This window comes from Rattus norvegicus, chromosome 10, assembly GCF_036323735.1.
Source record: "Rattus norvegicus strain BN/NHsdMcwi chromosome 10, GRCr8, whole genome shotgun sequence".
Taxonomy (NCBI): Eukaryota; Metazoa; Chordata; class Mammalia; order Rodentia; family Muridae; genus Rattus; species Rattus norvegicus.
In genome coordinates, this window is record NC_086028.1 from 38,429,891 (window position 1) to 38,452,767 (window position 22,877).

The 22,877-nt window shown below is 49.5% G+C and overlaps 1 long non-coding RNA gene across 3 annotated transcripts in view; it reads right to left on the reverse strand.

The window, feature by feature from the left end:
• Nucleotides 1-1,071: 1,071 nt before the first annotated feature.
• Nucleotides 1,072-22,877, reverse strand: part of LOC102550895 (uncharacterized) — a 70,782-nt gene continuing 48,976 nt past the window's right edge. The window contains exons 3-5 of one of the 3 annotated variants that reach the window (XR_005490204.2): nt 8,195-8,318; nt 5,746-6,064; nt 1,072-3,821 (exon numbers count right to left, since the gene is read on the reverse strand). This is a non-coding gene — a long non-coding RNA (uncharacterized LOC102550895). Of the gene's footprint in view, nt 3,822-5,745; nt 6,065-8,102; nt 8,319-22,877 lie in introns of all 3 variants that reach the window. The other 2 variants (XR_357595.5, XR_005490202.2) reach the window with 2 other exon arrangements.

Below are 22,877 nucleotides of genomic sequence, written 5' to 3' on the forward strand. Positions count from 1 at the left end.
AGACCCAGGGTTCCCTTCCAACTGTTTTTACTAGCTTACTGGAATGCAGCGGGGAGCCACATGTTTTCGTGACAGGCAGAGCAAAGACTGGAGCCTGGCAGTTCTTTGCAGTGTGAGGAGGGCAGGAAGGAAGGCCTGAAGGGGTGGGCCAGTTTTCCATGGTCGTTCATCAGTGCTCTGGTGTTGGAGAGCAGTGAACAGCCGGACACAGATGCTGAGCCCAGGAGAGCACATGCACCCAGCTTGCAGAGTCAACCTTAGGTCACTTGGGAGGATCCCATTCCCAGTCTCTGCCCATTCTAAGAAGTGTAGTGTGGGTCCTCATAGACAAAGTGTCACCCTCTAGGTGTTAGCCCTCTCCCGTGTGCCTAGGTGGTTTGTGTATAGCTAAATTCTACTGGATTGGAAGCTCCCCAGGGGCAAATGTCTCCTCTTTGCATTCTCACAGTGTTTGGTCCCAACCTACACTTGAGTGCCCATGTCCTTGGCATGTGCTCTGCTGAGCTCACCTGGGCCCTGAGGTTCAAGAGAGCAGGCTTATGGGATCAGGGTACGTGTGAGTGACTAGGCCTGCTTCTGCAGTAGAGTCCTGACCAACCAGCAGTCAAAGGTTGGGACAAGGGCTACTGTGTGTATGACATGTAGCACAGTCTGTGTAGGACTGAAGTTGGAGAGCTGAGTCATTCATGATGTTTATTCTATTTTAAAAATAATGCAAGAACACCTGGTAGGATAGCCAAGTAGGGAAAGTCCCTTGCTGCCAAACCTGATGACCCAAATCTGATCCCCAGAACTCATGCTGTGGAAAAAAAAGAGAAGCAACTCCCATAGGTTGTCCCCTGACCTCCACACATGTGCTGTGGCATGTGTACTGAATAAATATGCATTAAAACACACATACTCAAGTGCTATCTAATTGCAAAGAAAGGGTGTGGGTGGGTGGGTGGGGAAGTGGTGAGGCTCTGTGAGAAGTTGGGGGAGAGGAAACAGTGAACAGAATATATTGTATGAAAAGAATCTATTTTCGATACGAAAATAAAAACACGGTTTAGTTGCACGAAGAGGAAGAGGTATGAGGAAATAAAAACATTTATTAAAGGCATCTGCAGAACAGCACCCGGAAGTGACCAGGGCGTTACACTTTCAGAAGTTCTGATGCAAGCACATTGTGTCATTCGCTCATGCGTGCAGCCAAGACTGCTGTGCCATTCAGGCACAGGTGGAAGATACCTCACTCCCAACCTCATCTTTCTAGCATTCTCGGCTCCAAAGGGCTGGTCATACAGGAAGCAGACGTGACTGAAGCAGACTTGGGGGTGCAAAAGAGACAGGACACTAAGGGTCTCAGTTTACTCAGAAATGGAGAGCTGGTCCCTGGGATTTGAGATTTCCAGTTCATCAGAGAAGGTCCTAGGGCCATCTCCTTACCCTCCTTGAGGGTAAGGCCTCATCTAGCCTTTCTTGCCTCTGCTCTCTCCCACTAAGGGGCCAACAGAGGCCTAGCTAGGATATCCAGCTCAGCCTATGACTCAAAGGACAGAAGAGGAAGGAATGAAGGCAAACAGGCTGTCATCCCCTGAGAAAGGGCTCAGGAGATTCTGGTTATCATGGAAGTCAGGGATATACAATGGAGCCTCTAATATCTTCCTGCTGCTCTATCAGGCCAGAGCTGCCTTCAGATTCTGCAGAACTCGGGCAAGGCACTGGCGGGCACCTCTGCAAAGTACAGGTATTTGGTAGGAAAGGCCAAGCCCTCTGGGCTCCCACAGCTGGGGTACATCTGACCCTGCCTTCCTCTCCCCAATCTGCACACTCCTTTTCCCATTGTCCAGCCCTACACTCTCCCTTCCAAGAACTGGGAACAGGAGGATGGGAGAGGAGCCCAGGACAGGCTGAGCTAAAGGAGGAGGAAGCAGGGGGGAGGGACTACACAATGACAGGCATATCCCACCTGTGGTCTGGCCTGGTCCACTGTCTGTGCTTGAGATGTTTGGAAAACCTGGAGGAGTGGCTGAATGTGGTAGGCAGAGTAACAGTCCATGGTGGAGTAAAGATACCCACATTCTAATGCACAGAACCCATGACTTCGCTATGTTCTGTGGCAACAAGGGATGGGGTTTGCTAATCAGTTTAATTTGAAATAGAGAGGCGTCTAGGTCTGGAAGTATGGGCCTGTAAACTCAATTATTCAAGAGACTAAAGGCTCAAGAGGATGTTAGAAAAAAACATTTAAATTATTTTTGTTGGGGGTGGGGTGGGGAGCTGTGCCACTGCATGTGTGTAGGCATCAAAGGACAACTTTGGTGTTGTTTCTCACCTCCCACTATGTGGGTCCTGGGGCCTAGAACTCAGGTCATCAGGCTTAAGTGCCTTTACCCATTGAAAGTCTGCATTCACCCTGCTCTGCGGTATCTTAAGGTCGAGATCTGCTAGGCTACACGGTGAGTTGAAGGCAGTGTGAGCTGACGTACAGCACCCTATCTCAAAACTTAAAGGTTTGAAGTTCCATTTATTTGTTTGTTTATCGAGACAGGGTCTCACTAGGTGGCTCTGGATGTCCTAAAACTCACTCTGTAGACAGGGCTGGCCTCGAACTTACAGAAATCCCCCTGCCTCTGACTCCTGAGTGCTGGGATTAAAGGCATACATCACTATACTCAGCTGCTTACAAGGGTTCTTCTAAGTGGGAAAGAGGAGATAAGAGTGATAGAATCAGAGACACGACATTAAGTAAAAGGACCATCTGTTGCTGGTTTTGAAGCTAGAAGACGGCACCACGGAACTAAGGAATGGAGGAAGCCTTTTAAAATTGGACCATGAAGGGGATTTAAAAAAATTTTTTTTTGAGGCAGGAACTCATTCTTCCATATATAGACCAGCCTGGCCTTCAACCTTAGAAAATCTCGCCTCAGTCTTTTGAGGGCTGGGATTACAGGTGTGTGTTGCCTTGCCCAGGGGCTGCTTCCTAGAGCCCCACGTTTGCTCTACACCCTCAGGATAGCCCTGGGAGACCTGTTTTGTACATTGGACCCTCAGAATCATAACTGTGTGCTAATCTAGGCCACGGAGTGCAAGGAGGACATCTCTTACAGTGGTAACAGGAAACTGACACTCAGAAGCTTCTAGAAGGGAGGTTGTGGCTGTACTAGGACCCAGACCTTGGCTGGAGTCAGAATCACAGGACAAACACGTTACCTCTCAAATGAACCCTGAGATGGCCAGGGAGAAGATCCTGCGTATCTCCGTACTGGGGTCCAGGGTGCTCGGGGATGCAGAGACTTAGTAAAACACCCCATCCCATCTGGGAAAATCGAAGCCTGAGATAGGCCAAGAAGGATATCATGAAACAGCACCTCTGAAGGACACGCCTATAGGAAACCACCGTCTCTTGGCCTCCCTGACCAAGCCCTCAGTGACTGGAAGTCCTGGCTCTTCATTGTCTTTGGGTGAGCACCCGTAAACTGAGGCCCTTAGGACAGACAGGCAGGCAGGCAGGCAGGCAGGCAGACAGACAGACAAACAGACAGACAGATAGACAGACAGACACACCTATAACCTGGCTAAGAACTCCCAGGATACAGCTTGTGGCCACACTTAACTGGTAATAAATTGTCTCCAGTGCTTAGCTGTCTTCCCTAGGGGGATCCATTTTGGCTCAAGGAAGGCACATAAAGGAAGTCACCTAGATACCAACCGGATCTGCATGAAGTCTTCTAACTAGCTGTGCGGCCTCACCCAGCCTACTGGCCCTGCTGGCAGCCTCAGAATCTTCATTCGTGAGGCAGAAGCGATGGTTGATCCTGGCTGTCAACCTGACACACCTAGGAAGAGAGAACGCACATTGTGATTAGTGCCATCGTCAGACTGGCCTGGGGTCAGGGCCAACAAGGAGAGCCAGGCTCAGAATGGTAGCCAATAAGCAGTGTTCCTGCCTCTGCTTCACGTCCTGGTCTGACCTCCCCTGACTGATGGCTGTAACCTGCAAGCCAAAGAGAACCTTTCCTCCCTAGGTTGTGGTCAGTGTTTTATCACAGCAGAAAGCCAACTGAACTATGTGGAGAACAGTGCCTGTCTCAGAGGCTCACAGAACTTGTGGGGTCTGTGAGAGAAACAAGGATCCGGGCAGATCCGACTGCTGATAGTCCACCTGCCTTCTGGTGTGTGTGTGTGTGGGGGGTGATCAGTGCATCCTGAGGGGAAGGAAGGGCAAGTGCAAAGTCATCGAAAGCTCTTCTTACCCTAGGCAGGAAGCTGTCGCCAGTCCATGAGAGTGGGACCTGGCCGAGGCACCCCACCTCTGCAGCTCACACAGGATGCGGATGCGAGAGCCACCCTTGTCCCCACAGGATGTCCTGCTGGCTAGAGCTCTGCACTATACTTGTTTATTTACCAACCTCCTAATAGGGTCTCACTATATTCCTCAGAACTGACTTTGAATTCACAGTAGTCCTCCTGCCTCCGCCTTCTGAATGATGGGATTGCTAGTGTGTGCTTCTAAGCCTGGTTCTTTTTTAGCCCCTTCCTCCTTTTAAGGAACGTTTTCTGTGCATGCATGAACTCTCCACAACATGGGTGCCTGCACAAGGCCTGCCTGCAAAGGCCACACCAGGCATCACTCACATACAGTCAGTGGAGGGGAGGGGAGTCTTTAGGAACAAGTGGTCATAAGGGGTCATACATTCACTGTATGTAGCTCGTGTATTCTGGAAGGGAGAGGGGGCTGCAAAGGAATTGGAGAGAGGCACGGAGGGTTAAAAGGATGAAGGTACAGTCAACTTGCATATAAAATTCTTAAATAAAAAAGAAAATACTGTTTTCTAGAGTTCTGCATTAAAATCAACACTTCCTGAGAAAACACATGACATTTCACAGGGTAAAGGAGGGACTTGGAACTGCTCAGTCAGCTGTAGTCTTAAGGGATACCAGATGGCCCAGGGATGGCATCAGCTATGGAAATGCAGCATGACAGTAGTGGCCATCACATCACCTCTGGGTGACGGGTTCTCTGTATTTGTTGGATTAACTTTTTCTGGAGCGATCAAAACAAATGCCTATTGACCCTGTTCCCAACATGGGGTCACAGTCAGGGCAGGAATTTCCTTCTGGGAGGTCCTAACTGGACTTGAGTTCTGTGAACTGGGTTCTGCCCTGGTATGGGCCCTAGCTCTGGCCTTGGCTTTGGTCCAGGCCTCGATAAGACGTTGGATCCTTCGAAGCTTTTTGCAGCATTTGCTTTGGTCCGTCCCAAGGCGCCCCCAGCTCAGCTTCCACCAGGGACTCATCCGAGACCAGAGAAAAGGGCAAAGCTCCTCCCTCGGGCCTTGATGCGTTTGATGTTGACGTCTGTTCCTTGGCTTGCATCTCCCAGACACAGTCTGGGAGTCTCTGCCTCTTGGCCTTGGCTTGCACTGCAGCCTGCCCTGCTCCCAGCCCTACCCTTCCTTGAAGAACAAAGCCTGGCATCGCCAAAGCTGGTGCAGCCTGCTGGCCTGCACTGACCTCTGCTTCCCCCCAAAATGTGTATAACAATAGCTGTCTCTGACTGTTCGCCTCAGGTCTGTCCACAAAGGTGCCCTCCTCCCAACTCAGTCACCAGACACTTCACAGACACAACCGTCAACAGCAGCCTACTCCCTTCAGATTCCTCAGTGAGGTGATTCTGTCCCATTTTCATATGCCTCTGAGGTGTAGACTGTTAACTTGATTTCACTGAGAACTGACACTCAGAAGTGTTAAGGAACTCACCCATGGTCACCCAGTGGGTTCGTGGCAGACTCAGGATTCCATCCCTAGAAAGCTGCTTTTATTCTCCCTCCACGGTTGCATCTAGCACCCCAAGACATGTGGGGTGCATTCAGAGGTGAACCCCCAGAGGGCACCAATGATGTCTGGCAGTTGATGTGTTCACCACAGTAGGTAAAATCAGGGATCATGGCGCCGTCGGCCAGTCTGCTTGAAGTGTCTGGGTGCTCTGGCAGGTAGGGACAAGTCTAGACCTTCACAGCTGTTTTGCGTCTAGCAGTTTTTGGCACACGGTCCATGCTCGCTGAATGGCAAAAGTGACCTATTGAAATAACAAAATACAAACTCATGCTGATGAAACGTATACATACCACTAGACAGCTGCCTTGGGGTTCTGGGATCTGTCAGGAAGGTAACCATACGGGGCTGTCCAACAAAACAGGGCCAGAAGATAACGGCCAGAAGAGCATTTAAATCACTCTTTAATGTTCTTTAATGGGGGCTGGAGAGAGGGCTTAGTTGGTAAAGTGCTTGTATCCCAAGCATGAGGTCCTGAGATTGATCCCTACAGTCAACATAAAAAAATTCAGGTGCGCCCTAGTAATCCCAACCCTAAGGCAGAGACAGGCGGATCCCTGGAGTTTGCTGAACAGCCAGCCTAGCCTAATTGGTGAGCTCCAGGTTCGGTGAGAGGCTGTCTCAAAAAACAAGGCAGATGATGCCTAATGAATAACACTCAAGAAAGAAAATGGGGTGGGGGCCAACTTTGAACCTTTCTGCAGGGCTGGAGGCCATGCCAGTAGCAGCACCATGACGATCCAAATAATCACCAAATATACCAGCAGGATTGAGAGTCAAGATTTCCCCACCCACGCCTCTGAGTCCGTACATTCAGAATCTATCTGGACACTCCTGTTGCCTCTTCAGACTGGATAACCAGTGTGCTGTGGGCCAGAGTGTAAGGAACTGTGCTCCCTGTGCTTGGGGAAGCTAACGGAACATGGGCTTCATTAACACTTGCCAGAATATCTGTGTAACGTGGGCCCTGGGGGAAAGCCCTGGGTATCACTGAGGAAGCTGGCTCCAATGGGTAGGGATATCTTACCATGGACAAGGCCTTCCGAGAGGCAGGGGCCCATTGAGTGGCCTGTGAGGCAGGGCTCTAAGGCCTCTGTGCTCTGCAGCGTATGCTACCTATGCATTCACTCGACTGAGTTAAGTGTGACACCGCGAGACTAATGCTAGCAAGTAAGGAAATGAATGAGGATGCAACCAACCAAGTCTGTGTCTTAGGCAGTATCAGGCCACTGACCGACTTAGGAAGGCCTCGGGTCCCTCCCTCAGCATCCCTTAAGCTCCGCCATCCGTCACTGCTAATGCCTGTTCCTTAATTTCTTGAGCTCAAGTGTCTGTCTGATAGAGTTAAGGAGGCATCTGTGAGGGGAGACTCCTTAGGGATTCTTGGCTGAGATGGCTCTGGGTGGGGAGCATGCAGGGCTACAATCTTGGTTGGGGTATTTGCATGAGTTCCTCTGTGTCTTCAAGGCCCCTTGAAGTCCAGATAGGCCTTGGTCTGGAAGACAGTGTTTCCCAGTTGGTGGAACTGGTGGTCGGGATGAGGGGTGGAGTCTAAATGGGAGCAGGCTTTTGAAGGTTACAGGCCAGACCCTAGTTCTGACCATTCTTTGCTTCCTGCTCTGCCCCAACCACACACTCCTGTTAACAACTGTACCTTCCCTACCAAGATGGACCCGAATCCCTTGAAACAGTGAGCCGAAATGAGTCTTTCTGCCTTAAGCTGTTTTCTTCAGCTATTTTGGTCACAGCATGGCAGAAGTAACTCACAGTTTATGTCGTTATTCTGGGGGTCTGCTACACCCCCTTGTTGCCTTTGATATCTATTAGGGGTTTCTACCCCCACTTCAGACCATTTTGTTCCCAAGTAAAAGACACAGAGACCTTTAGGTTATGAAAAGCTTTAAAATACTATAGCTGGGCAGATATGGACTCATCAGCTTCCCCTGTCCCTGTCAAAATCCCCATAAATACTTGCATCCGCCCCATTTGCACTGTTTCTGCTTCATCAGGTCAACCTTGGTCATGTGCTCACTATCCATCTACCATCTACCCCATGGCAGCTTCCTTCTCCCTAGATCTTTTTTGTGTTCCCTACCTAAGACCCAAGCCCAGGATCTGAAGCTCTGCCTACTTCTCTTCTGCCCAGCGGTTGAGCCTTTTATTGACCAATCAGAGATTATAGAGGAGCAAGCTTTATACAACATCATTTGGTGTACATGAGAATGTGCTTGTGTCAAGGGGATGGGGTGGGGTGGCAACCAGATTTGAATATGTAGCATCACCTGACCAAACCCCAACATAGAACTATGGCTTCTTCCGGCCCCCATTCTCACACCACCGATGACGTAAGTTGTCACAGATTGTCCTTCCTCACTTTCTGTAGTTGTCTCTGTCTCTTATTGTTGGTCACAGCTGTGGCAGAACAAGGAGTGTGGCACTGATGGTGTCTCCACAGAGGTGCATTGTGGGGTGAGCTTGAGGTGCTGTCCACCATTGCACTGTTGAGGGCAACATGAGATTCATAAACAACCACCCCTTCCATGCACCCCCTTCCTTCCTCACCTCCTTCTGCAGGGTCTTATGTAGGCTGGCTTCCAATTTACTGTGTAGCCAAGAATGCCCTTGAACTACTGATCTTCCTGCCGCTGTGCCCCAAGAGCTGGGATTACAGGCATGGGCCATCGTGCCTGGCTTCTGTGGTGCCAGAGTTTGGACCCAGGACTTTATGCACGATAGTCAAGCACTCTATAAACTGAGCTACACCCTCAGCTAATGTGCTATTAATCTATCTGTCTATCTGCCTACCTCTTGTGTACAGGCATGGAAGAGGTCACACTTCTGCCATGGAGTACACGTGGAAGTCAGAGGACAATTGTGGGAGTTGGCTGTCTCTGTCTTCGGCATGGGTTACTGGGAACTGAACTTAGGTCATCAGGCACGGTGGCAAGCGCCATTACTTGCTAAGCCCTATTATTAGCCTTGCTTTTCGTTCCCTATGGTGAAAAGATATATACATAACAACTTACAAAACGTGAGTTCTGTTTAACAGATAGCCAGAAGGCAAATCTCTTCATAACCATCACCAAGAGTAAGAGATAGTAACCCCATGGCCAAAGTCCTCCATGTGCTCCCTGTGCAAAGTCCTCCATGTGCTCCCCGTATGACACCATGATCATATGCATCCTTTGTTTGCCTTCTGCAGCTCAGTGTTGCCAGGAACGAACTTTTTGAGAAAAACATATTTGAGTTCTTTTTTTAAATAGGTGAGATATTTTTTAAAAAAGATGTATTTATTTTTATACTTACTTTATATGAGTACACTATCGCTGTCTTCAGACACACTAGAAGGGGACATTGGATCTCATTACTGATGGCTGTGAGCCACCATGCGGTTGCTGGGAATTGAACTCAGGTCCTCTGGAAGAGCAGTCAGTGCTCTTAACCGCTGAGCCATCTCTCCAGTCCCCAACAAAAATATATTTGTATATATTTTTCCAATCATACCCTCAATAAGAGTCACTGGTCATTCCAGTATTACCAGATGGTATGGCTACTGCATATTTCTGTGGCTCCTGTCGTCACTACAAGAAAGTCTCGTGGTTTATCTGGGCTCTTTTTCTGTCCACAGATGTTTGGATTGTTTGTTGTTTGGCTGTCTTTTGAGACAGGGTCTCATGTAACCTAAAATGACCTCAAACTCACCATGTAGTCCAGTCTGACCTTTAACTCTTAATCTCCCTTGCCTCTATGAGATTACAGGTGTATGTGTCACTCTGTGAAATTCGAGATTCTTTCTCCGCTGTGTGAATGTTGGGTAACAGTGAGATTGAAACATTCCATCCTGGAGGCAGGGAAACTCCTTGAACAGGAAGGTAAACAACTTAAAATAGCTTTAGGAAGTCCCTGAAACTGACCAGATTCACTAGGCCCCCTCCCCACCAGAGTAACACTGAGAGGCTCTCTTCAGAGGAAGAAAAGCTGAGGGGCTGGGGATTTAGCTCAGTGGTAGAGCGCTTACCTAGGAAGCGCAAGGCCCTGGGTTCGGTCCCCAGCTCCGAAAAAAAGAACCAAAAAAAAAAAAAAAAAAAAAAGAAAAGCTGAGATACAAAGACAACTCTCAGGGGAGAAAAACTATGCCAGCCACCCCACAGCCCAACTGCCTGGAAGAGGTTTAGACCAACTGAGCCATCTGGAAGTTCTCCAACCTATTGAGCTGCCTGATGGCTGTGTAGTACACTCCAGGTTCCCAGATTTGTATGCTCTCACCCATGCTGGAGTGGGCCTTGGTGATGCAGCTGTCTTTGACTCATTCCTGCTCCTGTAAATAACCCCTCACTCATACTCCTGTAAGGAACCCCAAAACATATGTTTCACAACTTGGATACTGGTGTTATCTATACTTTGGTCTGTCTTGGGCTCCCTATATGGGGAGACCAGATGTGTGTTGCTTCTCCAAACAGGAATTTTTGTGACACAATCATGAATGTGCTAGTGTACAAGGGTCAAACCATGGCAAGAAAAGATTTGGAGGAGTGGGACTTTGAGATTATAAGGTATTTGCATTTCCATCTTAAATTTTTTCCTTGCATTTAGTTTATTTTTTTGTCAGGGGGTAGGAGATTGTGCTACAGCATACATGTGGAGATCAGACGACAGGTGGGAGTCACTTCTCTTCTCCTACCACGTAGGTATCAGCTATAGTTTATCATCAGGCTTGGTGGCAGGTGCCTTTACTCAGTGAGCTATCTCACCACCTCCCCGACATATTTTAAGTTTTTTGGTTTTTTTTTTTTTTTTCGGAGCTGGGGACCGAACCCAGGGCCTTGCACTTGCTAGGCAAGTGCTCTACCATTGAGCTAAATCCCCAACCCATATTTTAAGTTTTTATTTGAATTTCTGTCTGTCCATCCGTGTCTGTCTTTGTCTCTCTGTCTCTCTGTCTCTCTGTCTTCTCTCTCTCTCTCTCTCTCTCTCTCTCTCTCTCTCTCTCTGTGTGTGTGTGTGTGTGTGTGTGTGTGTGTGTGTGTGTGTGTGTGTGTATCCACAGAGGCCATGAGAAAAAACAAGATGCCCTGGAGCTAGAGTTACAAGTAGTTGTGAATGTTGGGAAAGAACTCAGATCTTCTGCAAGAGCAGCAAGTACTTCTTAGCACTGAGCCGGGCCTCAGCCTCTTCCTTTTCACTTTTAGCCTACAAAGTGGTCCTTAGGGAGGTGGTGCTCTAACTCACAGTGCTGTCTGTGTAGGGGAGAGCCCTGTTTGCTCTTTTTCCTTGACTCCTTACTTTCTGAACCCTTCAGCCTGGCCTGTCAGCCCTGCTCCCCTGGCCCCCACAGTCTAGCACCTCTTTGGCAGCCGTCTCTCGGCTCCTCACCCTGGTGGTACAGTTGGGTGGGGGATGGGAAGAAATCCAGAAGAGGAGTGGAAACCAAATGCTAGGGCTACAGCGATGTCTGGCCCTCAAAGCTCAATGTTTGAGCAGTATGCTCTTTGGCGGACCATGTTGGACTCTTGGGAAGCCTGTTGGGGGAGTGCCCAAATCACCTGCTGAATATATGTGTGTGTGTGTGTGTGTGTGTGTGTGTGTGTGTGTGTGTGTGTGTGTTGCTGAGTCAGAGACCTTGCGGGCCGTCAGTACAGTGTAGTGGCCAACAGCATGGGATCTGGAGCTATCTAAACTGACATTAAAGTGTGACTTATTAGCGGTGTAACTTTGGGTTAGTCCTCACTTCCCTCAACCTCGGTTTCTGTATAAAAAGGGGGCTAACAGGGTTACTGAATCAAAGGAGTCACATGCAGGAGTCTAGCTGAGTGCCCAGCACAAAGAAAAGTGAGCCAACCCAATGGTCACCACTGTGGAGTCATGGTGGAAGCCCAGGGAGGCGGTAGAGGGCCTATCTTAAGCTGATCCCTGACCACAGCACAGATGGTATTGGTCAGGCTCTGTGTGAGGATTCAGGTGGTTTGGACTCTTGAGACTCACACAGCCAGGTGGAGCTCTGCCCCGCCTCCACTTGTCCACCTTTGTTCAGAACCTTGTCCCTTTCCGTGGTGCTCTGAAGGGCAATGACTTCAGCAGAGGAACCGCTCTGCATGTGGAAACATCAGCCCGCCTCTAATGGCAGCAGCGGCAGCCAATGGGCAGTGAAGACTGTTGCTAGGGGTCACTGTGAACCTTATTTGGTGACAGGGCACTGACCCTGCATTCACCTCTGAGAACCCTGAGAAACACCAACCACAGCAGAGCAATATGAACGTCTCAAAAACCACAGCTGCATTTCCTCCAAGAGAGGACTCGACTCTCCCCCTTCCTGTCTCTCCCTGGATCATCGAGACCGTGGCACACAGGCTCAAGCCGGAAGAGCCTGCTGCAGACTCTCGTCAGGCAGGCTTAATGACAAGAAGGCAGAGGCTGGTACTGGGCAGCTAACAAGTCCAGACTGCTCGAGGGCCCAGCTTCTATCCTCACCCACGGCAGCTGCGCCTTCTGCGCCCCACTCCCCCACTGCCCCCACAAACACACCCAAAACGCCCGCTCCTTGCCTCACTTCCTGCAGCCCTGGGAGGGAAGCCGGCTTGTGCGAGAAGGATGGGGAGGAGGCAGGCAGGGAGGGAGGAAGTGGGCCTGCCCCCCTGGGCTCTCACCATCTGTACTGGCTCCATCACTTCAGCGCAGGCCAGGCAGCCCACAGTTCAAACGGTTGGCAGTTTCAATTTGTCACCTTCCTCTGTTACAACTTGTAACTTAACTGCTACAAGCTATTGAAGCTATTGCCCTACCCCACAAACGTTGGAAGGAAGATGGGGCAGCAGGTCCCTCCCATTTGCCCTGCTCTGTGTTTGGGAGCTGTGCTTGTATTCATAGTAATTAATGACTGCTCACAGCTAAGGTAACAACAGGGCACACACACACAATTTAATAAGAAATTATTATTTAAAAAAAAATCACTCCTGGGCTGGGAAGATGGCTCAGCAGTTAAGAGCACTGACTGTTCTTCCAGAGGACCTGAGTTCAATTCCCAGAAACCACATGGTGGCTCACAACCATCTGTAATGGGATCCGACCCTCTGGCATGTCTGGAGGTTAAGAGACAGTGTACTCACATATATAAAATAATTAATAATTTTTTTTTAAATCACTCCCGTTCCCAACCTTCAGCTCCAACTCAACACGATGACAATGGCTTTTCGTCTGGTCCTTCTGGAGCCAAGTGCCCTTGTGTATATGGAATCAGCTGTATATGTGACATCCAGCTGTATAGATAAGGGGGCAAAGACAGCGCTATGTTGCATGTGCCACAGGAGAGTTACCCCTGTGGCCATCTCCCACCCCAAACCTAGAATCCTGTGGATCCTGGAGGCAGTCCAAGTATTCCATGACCTGGGGCCAGGAACTGAAAACAGCAGACTTGGGCTGTCTGTTACCTCCACAGCATCATGGGAAGGTACTTGGAGGGCCTGGGAAGGGTTGTGGACACTGGAGCCCCTGAGGCAGTCTTGAGGGAGCATCATAAGGTCTCCAAACACAGTGTGCAAGAAGTACTTGAGGTGCGGCATCGGAGGTATAACATAAGCCACACAGACAAGGTATAAGCCTCACAGAAGTGTAGTTCAATGAAAGGCAGACACTTGGTATGTTAGCATGTGGATAGCGACCAAATACAGGGTAAAGAGAGGGTGCAGTTTCAAGGAGTTTAACCAAAGGGATGTGTAGGGCTGGTCTGTGTATGGGGGTGGGGGGTGTTGGGCAGCTCTTCCCTGAGGAGGAGATATTTCAGCTGAGGTGAGGGGCAGGGAGGAGTCAGCAGGTCAATTTATAGCTCTTTTTCAATGAATTCTCTCCTGTATCCTAGTCTCGTCTGGAAATCTGCTAACTGTATGAAGGCTGACCTGTTGGATTATCCAGACTGCCTTTGTGTGTGTACACTGGAACCCATGTGTATCTGTAGGGGTGGGGTCAGAGAAGAGAGCCCAGGATTTCTGATCTTTGACCCTTAGTTAAATTGTGTGACCGAGTGCCTCCTTCCTCATGGGGAAGTCCAGGCAGACTGTGGGAGTGGAGGCAGCGCGCGCGCGCGCACACACACACACAAGCAGTGCTGGAAAATGCACATGAAGCCACATTATGGACTGACCCCTCCCACCCTCACTGAGCATGCCTCTTTCTCCCTTGGGGACTTGCCTTGTGGAAAAGAGAGCCTGAAGCGCTGGACCCTGGAGGATGTGAGGCTGTGATTTCCAGTTTCATTTTCCAGTTTCAATTTAGATACTGTTCTGCCAGCTTTCCACTTGCCCTGCTCCCCAGGGCTCTCGAGAAGCTGCCAAGAGGAAGCTGTCCAGCCAGCACCCTGCTCCTGGGGGGTTCCCTGAGGGCAGGCAGGGGCAGGACTCTGTAGGGATACTCAGAAGAAGCAGATGCAGGCTCCCTGGTTTCCGAGTCTGAGGGGGGAGGTGTCATTCAGTGATTCTTACTTGACCTATGGCAAGTCAGAGGCCATCAAGAGCCGGAGCACATCATTATGGCCTGAACTAGCTCCAAGGATCTTTGCAGTCCAAATATTTATGCAAGGGGGTCTCCCTGTTCAGCACCCCATCCTTCCCTGCCTGACCGTTGATCCTTGGCTAAACTGTGTGAGATGAAAACAACTCCTTCCTCACGGGGGTGGGGGGTGGGGGGTGGGGGTAGGGGGGTGGGGGTCCAGGCAGACCTTTACAAAATGGCCGATACAAAGCTCAGCCATTTTCAGTATTTCTAGGAAGCGTCTTTCCCCTGCCTCAGTTTCCTTTTCATCAATGCAATGGGGGAACATTAGTAACAAAACCCAAGAGCGGACGATCCTGATAAGGCTGCCAATCCCCTTTCCTCTGTCCCTTGTCGTTTCCTTGAAAATCTTAGGGTAACTCTCAACTGGCTGGAGGATACCTCTCATCCTTTCCCTCTCTGTTTGAGAACATGTGGGGCAGGTCTCCCATGCACCCTTGTCCTAGTTTGATCCTGGAGATAGCAGGTGGACCAGGCCCCCAGCCTGCCTGGCAGATGTAAGCGTCCCTAATCTCCAGGGCAAATTTGTTCTTTAGTGCTTCTAGTATCAGCCTCTGATCAATCATTAATCAAAGTTGCAATAAAACGATAATCTTCCCTGGGCTGGGCTGTAATGCCCCAGGCTACAAGACTGAATAAATCCTTCTTTGGAAGCCTCACAGTCAAAAGAAGAAGGGCCACACGCTCCAGCGGCTACATGAGAAGGCTACGGCTAAGGCTGTTCGTCTGTCTTGGGTGCTCACACACTTCAGCGCTCTGAGTGGCCGTGACAGTTTGTCTCATCTTTCTCTCCCAATTTAAGTTGGAGATGTTGTGAATCCCAGACCAGATATTCGAGCAGAGAAAGGGGCCTAGACTTAGGTCCAAACGTGAGCTTGTAGTACTACCCCCATGGTATGTGGCAACTGCTATCTTACTGGGTCAGATCTGTGTTAGTGGAAACATAACAGTCTCTAGCGTCTACAGAGTTGTGGGGGAACACTGCGGCCCACTCACTGCAGTGTAGAAGACAGGCCTCAGGATAAGAGGTACAGAGGAAGTAGCTGCCACAGGGGTCAGAGACTCTGCAGCCTATTTCGGAGCCCTAGGCTAGCCTGGGCCTTGAGAATGGAGGTCCTGTTTCCTGACAGGCTGGGGAAGCAGGATTTAACCTGGGACAGCGTGAGGCTCCACATCATGCCCTAGAAGTTAGTGCTCCCAGGCAGGGGTTGGAGGGACCCGACCAGCAGACACTGGAGCTCCAGAGAGCTGTCATTCAGCATCTGTGAGGGCATGAAAGGCCCTCCTCTCTCTAATCCTATCCATGTCTTATTGGCCCATTCTGCAGCACTGTTTTAGACACAGCAAAGAAATGGGCATTTTCAGGGCACGACCCAGGATATGACTAGAGCAAAATCAGCCAGGATTGGCTGACATCCAGAATAACAGATGCAGTTCTGGGAGGTTCCAAGGGAGGAGGAAGCACCGTGGGACAGCTGGGAGGCAGGGTGAGGAGATTCTTCCTATAGGTTCAATAAGGCTCCTGAACGAACCAACCAACCAGGTCAGTCAGTCAGTGTCTCTGTCTCTCTCTGTCTCTCTCTCTCTCTTAACCAACCAAACCAGTCAGTCAGTCAGTCTGTCTGTCAGTCATTCTGTCAGTCTGTCTCTGAAATAGAAAGATCCTGAAAAATTAACTGTGGCTCTATTTAGTGCTTGAGAATGATTTTAAGTCCCGTCCCATGCTGCCCCACCCCTGCCCCCACCCCCACCCCAGCCACCGTGTTTACTAATAGTTTCTAAAATCTCTGTAACATATCCACATTCATCTCTGTAGTATAGTATGTATCATTACTTGCTGTGACAAAATGTCAGACAAAAGAAACAAAGGGAAAAAAGCTAATTTTGGCTCACAGTTGGAGGGCACAGCCCATCGTGTTGTAGAAGTCATAGGAATAAGCAGCTGCTCACTTTGCATCCACAGCCGGGAAGGGGAGGGGAGGGGAGGGGAAGGTGGAGGGGAGGGAAAAGGAGAGGGAGAGGGAGAGGGGGTGCAGCCTGGTGTTCACTTCACTCTCTTATTGTTCAGTCAAGCATCATCACCAGGGAATTAAGCTACTCATGTTTAGGGTGGGTCTTCCTACCTTTTTTTTTTTTTTTTTTTGGTTCTTTTTTTCGGAGCTGGGGCCAGGGCCTTGCGCTTCCTAGGTAAGTGCTCTACCACTGAGCTAAATCCCCAGCCCCAGGTCTTCCTACCTTAACGAAGACAAGCCCAGAGGGTGGTTTTCCTCATTATTCTAAATCCTGTCAAGTTGACAACCAAAGTAACCATCACAATAGTTGTGAGAATAGTCTAACTAGCTCAGGCTAGTCTTAAACTCCTAGATTGCTCAGGATTCTCCTTCTGCCCCTTAGGGGCCGGTATCATAGGCATGGGCCTCCATGCTTGGTCATTCTGTTAGCATGTTGTTTAAGCTCCGCCCCACAGTTACCTGGCTACTGTCAGGTAAGCCTGACTCACTATAAAAGGGGCTGCTTGTCCCCCTCCTCTCTCTTGCTCTTGCCTTCCTGCTCCCACTCTCTCCCCAATCTCTTCCTCCCTCTCTCTCCAAGTGCTCATGGCCTGCCTCTACTTCTCTTCTCTTCTCCCCCGTCTGTCTGTCTGTCTGTCTCTCTCTCTCTCTCTCTGCCTTTCCCTGTTTCTATTACCCTCTCAACTCCCCCTCTCCATGCCCTGAATAAACTCTATTCTATACTATACCATCGTGTGGCTGGTCCCTCAGGGGGAAGGGATGTCTCAGCATGGGCCCACTGAGGCACCCTCTTCCCCACACCTCACCACACATCCATAAAACATATTGCCCACTCTCTTTATCTTTTTATAAACACATCACTAACCATTTGAAGTGTATGGTTCTGAGGCCTTATGTAACCATCTTCAGGTCCATCCCAACTGGAATCCCTATACCTGTAAAACACTGCATGATACAAAATGTGTCCTTCAGAGGCTGGCTTGTTTTACTAAGGTGTTTTACAATATTCCCATTCAGACTTTCAACCAGAGCCCTAAGGGACTTCAGAGAGGGAAGGGCTTTCCTTCCTATCACCTACAGACCAGATCCAGCAAAGGACACATCAGCCTTTTCACTGACTTTTCACCAACTGAAAAAAGATTAAGTTCATACAGGAAGAGATTGAAAATCAAATGCTACGCTTAGAGCCCAGCAGGACTTAGTCACAGCCCACATCTGTTTCCAGGGCTCCTGAAAACAATCTGAGGTACCCTACTAAACTGCTTGTAATCACTGCTTCCGTTGCCCCTGCAAACTTCTGAGGCTGGGGTGTGGCTCTGTGGTAGAATGCAGTCTTTCTGATACCTTGGGCTAGATCCTCTGCACCAAACACTAAAACTACAGAGAACAGTGGGTGTTGGGTGCAAAAAGTCCCTGCCTCTGTTCTATTAGAGGACCCACTCCTCAGGCTAGTCCTTTGTGTTTATGAGTGCAGTTGACTTTGTAAGCCTTTTGTCTTGTTAACTCCTGGCTTGTTTCGGGAGAGTCAAGTACTGAGCCTTCAAAAGATCCGTTCTCTCTTCCTCTTCCTTGTAGCAGCAGGTGTCAGGAGTTATTTGGTCCATCCACTTCTGTCAATGGGCGATGCAATGCCCTTTGGCGGTTGCAAGCCCTGGTGAATAGACATTGTATTGGGACCTTCAAGGTCCTCCAAAGGCCCTAGTTCTGAAAGCCTGGCCTAAGGCACCAGTGAGGTGGGGACTAGTAGAAGAAAGGTCACTAAGGTGCCAGGAAGGAGGCTTTGGGACTTCAGCCACAGCTTCCTCTTCCATGCGCCTTCTGGTCTACTTCAGCAGAGGCCGGAAGACAATGGTGCTGGAGGAGCATGTTTTGAAGCCTTTAAAACCATGAGCCAAATGGCTTCCCTTGGACTGCTTACCTCAGTGATGGAAATTTGACCAAAGACAAAAACCTCTTCATTCCTGCTTTCATTTCTTTTGACGATGCTGACAGAAGCAAGAGAGCTGGACGCTACGGTAGGCTGTCGTTTTTTTATTAGAGTATAGGGTATCAGATGCTGTGCCAGTTTGAATGAGATGAGCCCTAGGGGCTCATATATTTGAATGTTTGGTTCCAAGCTGGTGGAGAAGGACCAGGAGGTGTGTGGCCTTCTCACTGGGATGAGGCTTAGGTTTCAAAAGGGCCCAGTCTCTGTCTGTCTGTCTCTGTGTGTCCCTTGTCTCACCCTCCCTCCAGCTTGTGGATAAGACATAACCTGTCAGCTACTGCCCCAGTGCCACACCTGTATGCTTGCCAGCCTGTTCCTTATCATGGTGTCCATGGACTGACCCGCTGAAACTGCGGGTAAGCTCTCAATCACATGATTTCTTTTAGAAGCACCTTGGTCATGGTGTCCCTTTACAGCAACAGAGCAGCAACAAAGACAGACACCAGCAAAGGGTTTTAGATTCTCCACTCTCATGAACTCCCACCCCCACTCCCTGGCAGCCTCCCGGCTCAGAGTCTCTTTCATGTTCCATGTATCTTCTCGCCACATCCCATCCTTCCTCGTCAGCTACTGTTGCCCTCTCTTGGCCTCTCTAAGTCCTTCCACTGGTTTTCCACACTGGCCATACTCTCCATTCCCATTAGCCGTACAGACTCCCAATTACCCACACTTGCCTGTTTTGTTTGTTTACTTGTGAAAACAACCGGTCTGAAACTTGTGAAGTAGCCTCTCATCGTGGGCTCGATTCGCACGTCTCAAGTCAAATTACTTTTTGACTGGATGTCCCATCTAAATTACCTTGGCACTAATCCTAAACTATCAGAACTAAACCTTTTCCCTTCCTAATGACCAACACCATCTATGTGATGGGGAGGGTAGAGCACCATGCAGACCGTGGAGACAGTGCACCATGGTCCACAGGTCAAGAGCCAATGAATGGGTAGGAGCCTCTGTAGGCCTGGTCTGAGAGGATAGAAGGGTGTGATTGCTATGGGTATATGGACTCCTGAAGTGAAGTTTGCTCAGTGGACCGGTGCTCTCTTATGAAGTTCAGGTGGTGAGTATGGAGAGAAGAAGACGCTGATGGCTGCTGAGACCGTAAAGCAGCTATAAGCTTCCTACATGAGTGGAGGAGGGTTCCAGCCTCTAACATGTCAATGGCATGAAGCTAGCAGGGCTTCAAGGAAGAGAAGGCAGCCCTTGTCCGTCTCCAAGAGTACACGGAACAGACACTGAGTTCTAGGCACAGTGGTGAACTCCAAAGTGGTGTGTGGAGCCTACTGCCCCAAGGGGCCTTTGTGCACAACTCATCCAGGCACCAGCATTCCAGCCTTAGTTCTGGGGACTGAGAATTCCTGACTCAGTAGAAGGGCTCCTCACTAACCAGGACGGCATAATGCTACCACAGAATCCACACATGGCAGTCAGCTTGTCTGACTAGCTCTTGTCTATGTATGGACCAGGTTTTCTCATGTTGGAAGATGCTCTCTCCAAGTTATCAGGAGGAGTAGGAAGGGAGTGCCCTGCAGTCTCTAGGATGAAGTTACAGCCCACAGGCCATGGGAGGTGAGCATAGATGACAGTGATGACCCAATCAAGGTAGCATGACATCAGAAGCCACAATGTATGCCCTCACTTTAAGGGCTGCAGAAGTCAGAGGACTGTGGGTTAAGGAAAGGTTGAGAAAACCCTAGAACCAGAGAATGGAAGAGGATATTCCAGATGAGGGAAGCAACTGGTACTCATGTGGGAGAGGCCCACCAGCTGCTCTGGCACCCAGCACAAACGCCACAGACAGCAAGCCTTCCTCAGTCTCTGGAACACATGCTCTACTGTCCCAGCCTAACCATAACCTCAGACAAGAGCTGGGACCCATTCATGCTAGCACAGAAACTGGGAAGTACCTGGCATGGAGCCCTTTACTTCCTCTACATGATTGCCTGAGGCTCCATAAGGACCAGTGTGGGGCCATTTTTGTGGTCAGGAAATGTCTGTGGTAGCTGTGGCTGCTTCAAGCCCCACCACCCCAGACCCTTCTGAACTGGAGGTCACATTCCTGAAGATCCTCAACTGTCAGCTTCAAGCTCTTGGTGCTCTTTTGAGGGTGCAGCTAGTGATCTCAACTCCAGGAGGTCTTCTGCAATTCAGGAGGAAATCCACGTGGGGGAAGGGGGACAAGCACTTCTGGTTTACCTTGGTTGCACACTAACGTTATCCAAGGGCTTTTAGATATATGCTGGGATCAGGGCTGGGGATGTAGCTCAGCTGGTGAATGATGGATTGCTGGGTTAGCACAAAGCCTTGCCTTTGACTCAGCACTGCAGAAAACTGGGTGTGGTGGCTCACACCTGTGATACCAGCACTTAAAAAGTGACTTCAGTTTTAAGTCAATCTTGGCTATGCGGTGTGTTTGAAGGCCAGCCTGGGCTATATTTAAGACCATGTCTAAAAACAAACAAAACAGAGAGATGGGCTCATACCCAGATAATTCCAGAGTCCTAACTGGCTAATAAACATATGAGAATGTATTCATTCGACTACATTAGTCACCAGGCCTATGCAAATTAAAACCACATTGTGATTACCATACCAGACCAGGAAACTCGAAAAAGAAAATCAGAAAACACCAACTGTTGGCAAAGATGTGAGGAAGTCTCCTCGTGCACAGCTCGGGGGAGTGTATTTCCACCTTCAAGCGTACGCCTGACAGAAACATACACGATCCCAAAGACCACACCAGAATGTCCACCCATTGACACCTCCCAGCTGCAGAAGGATCAGTAAACTGCAGGAATCCACTCAGGGCAGCTCGGTGTGGTTTAAGCGCCTACTCAGCGGGGGGGGGGGGGTGGGGGGAGCATGGTGATGCAAGCCTTTGAATCCCAGCACTCTGGAGGCAGAGGCAGAGAGGTCTCTGTGAGTTCATATCCGGTCTGGTCTACATAGTGAGTTCCAGGCCAGACAGCTCCACAGTTAAGACTCTGTCCAAAAATCTTTTTAAAAAAAATCTTGTAAAAATAAACAACAATTATAGGCGACAAGTTGGATGAGTCATCTCACAAACTCATCGTCGTGTAGAAGAAACAGAGACAAAAGAATAAACGCTGTGTGAGTCACTTCACTATCTATTTTGTCCCTTTGAGGCAAGTCTAATGTAGCCGGGCAGACCTCTCCCTGTTTTGAAATATCCTGACTAAAGCCACCAGGAGGTGAAGGGCTGATTTGAAACTCGGTTGTAGGGCACTGTTCACCCATCAGAGTGGGTAAGGGGTGGTGGGAGCGGGAGCCCAGTGGTCACACTACAACAGCGGACAGGAAGCAAGATGCCTGCTGTGCTCTGGCAGCTCCCTCCTTTTCTGGCAGTCTAGGAACCTACCACCCTCCTTTGGAGTGGGTCTTTTTACCTCAGTGAACCTAATCAAGATAATTCCTCACAGGCCTGCGCAGAGGCTTTCCTGAGGTTTGTACTCTGGGTCATTCCACACCTACCTGACAATTAACACATCACAATGACCGCACCCCCAACCCCATCTTCTGGCTCCTAGCTCCCAAATGCTGGGATTCCGAGGTGGAGGTGGGGCCTGGTGAGGTATCCAGCTGCAACAGGGTATGCCCCCTGTATCCAGCAGTGATCTCATCATATGCCTCAAGTTTTCATGCAGATCACAGTTAAAGTGTCAGATAGGCAGATAGGTGATCTCCATCCCAGTGCTGGTTACTATGGCGACGAAACTATTTATTTAAATTCACACCAATTTCTTTGGGAATCTTTGGGGCCAGGGTGAGTGAGATCTAGGCACTAGGAGTTTCAGACACACTGGAAATGCAGGCCCACGAGAGAGGCCTCAAGTTGGAGCCGGAGAGGTGGTAGAGAGGTAACAGCACTTCCTGGTCTTGCAGAGGGCCCCGTTTTGACTGCTTATAACTGCTTTTGACTCCAGTTCCAGGGGATCTGAGGCACTTTAGAGTCCACGGGCACTGTACACGTGTGATACACATAAACACACGCAGGCGTAAATAACAAACATTTTTATTTTGCATTTAGTTTTACAAGGGGGATGCACACTACTGCACATATTTGGATGTCATAGGCTAATCTGAGGTAATAGCTTTTCCCTTCTGCCACGTAAGTCCTGGGGGACTGAACTGAAGCAGTCAGGCTTGATGGCAAATGCCTTCACCTGTTGAGCCACCCCAATTGGCCTTGGCAAATACAAAAACATGTCAAGGCCTCCAGTGGCCCCAATGAAAGCCACTCCCAGCAGAGTGTAGTGGATGCCCACGTAAGGTCTCCCACACAGGCAGAAGAGACATTACAGCAGGCTGTTGCAATGCGTTTCTTCTGTGGCAGGTCTCTTGAAAGCACTTGTGTCAGGTGAAATGGTGTGTAATGGGAACACGGTAGGCCCCGCCCACTCTGCCCAGGGAAATGGATCACTCACTCTGCACAGTTATTAATAAGTCACTCTTGGAGAGGTGGTAACTCAACTTCCCTAGGGCAGAACTGCAGCTGAGGC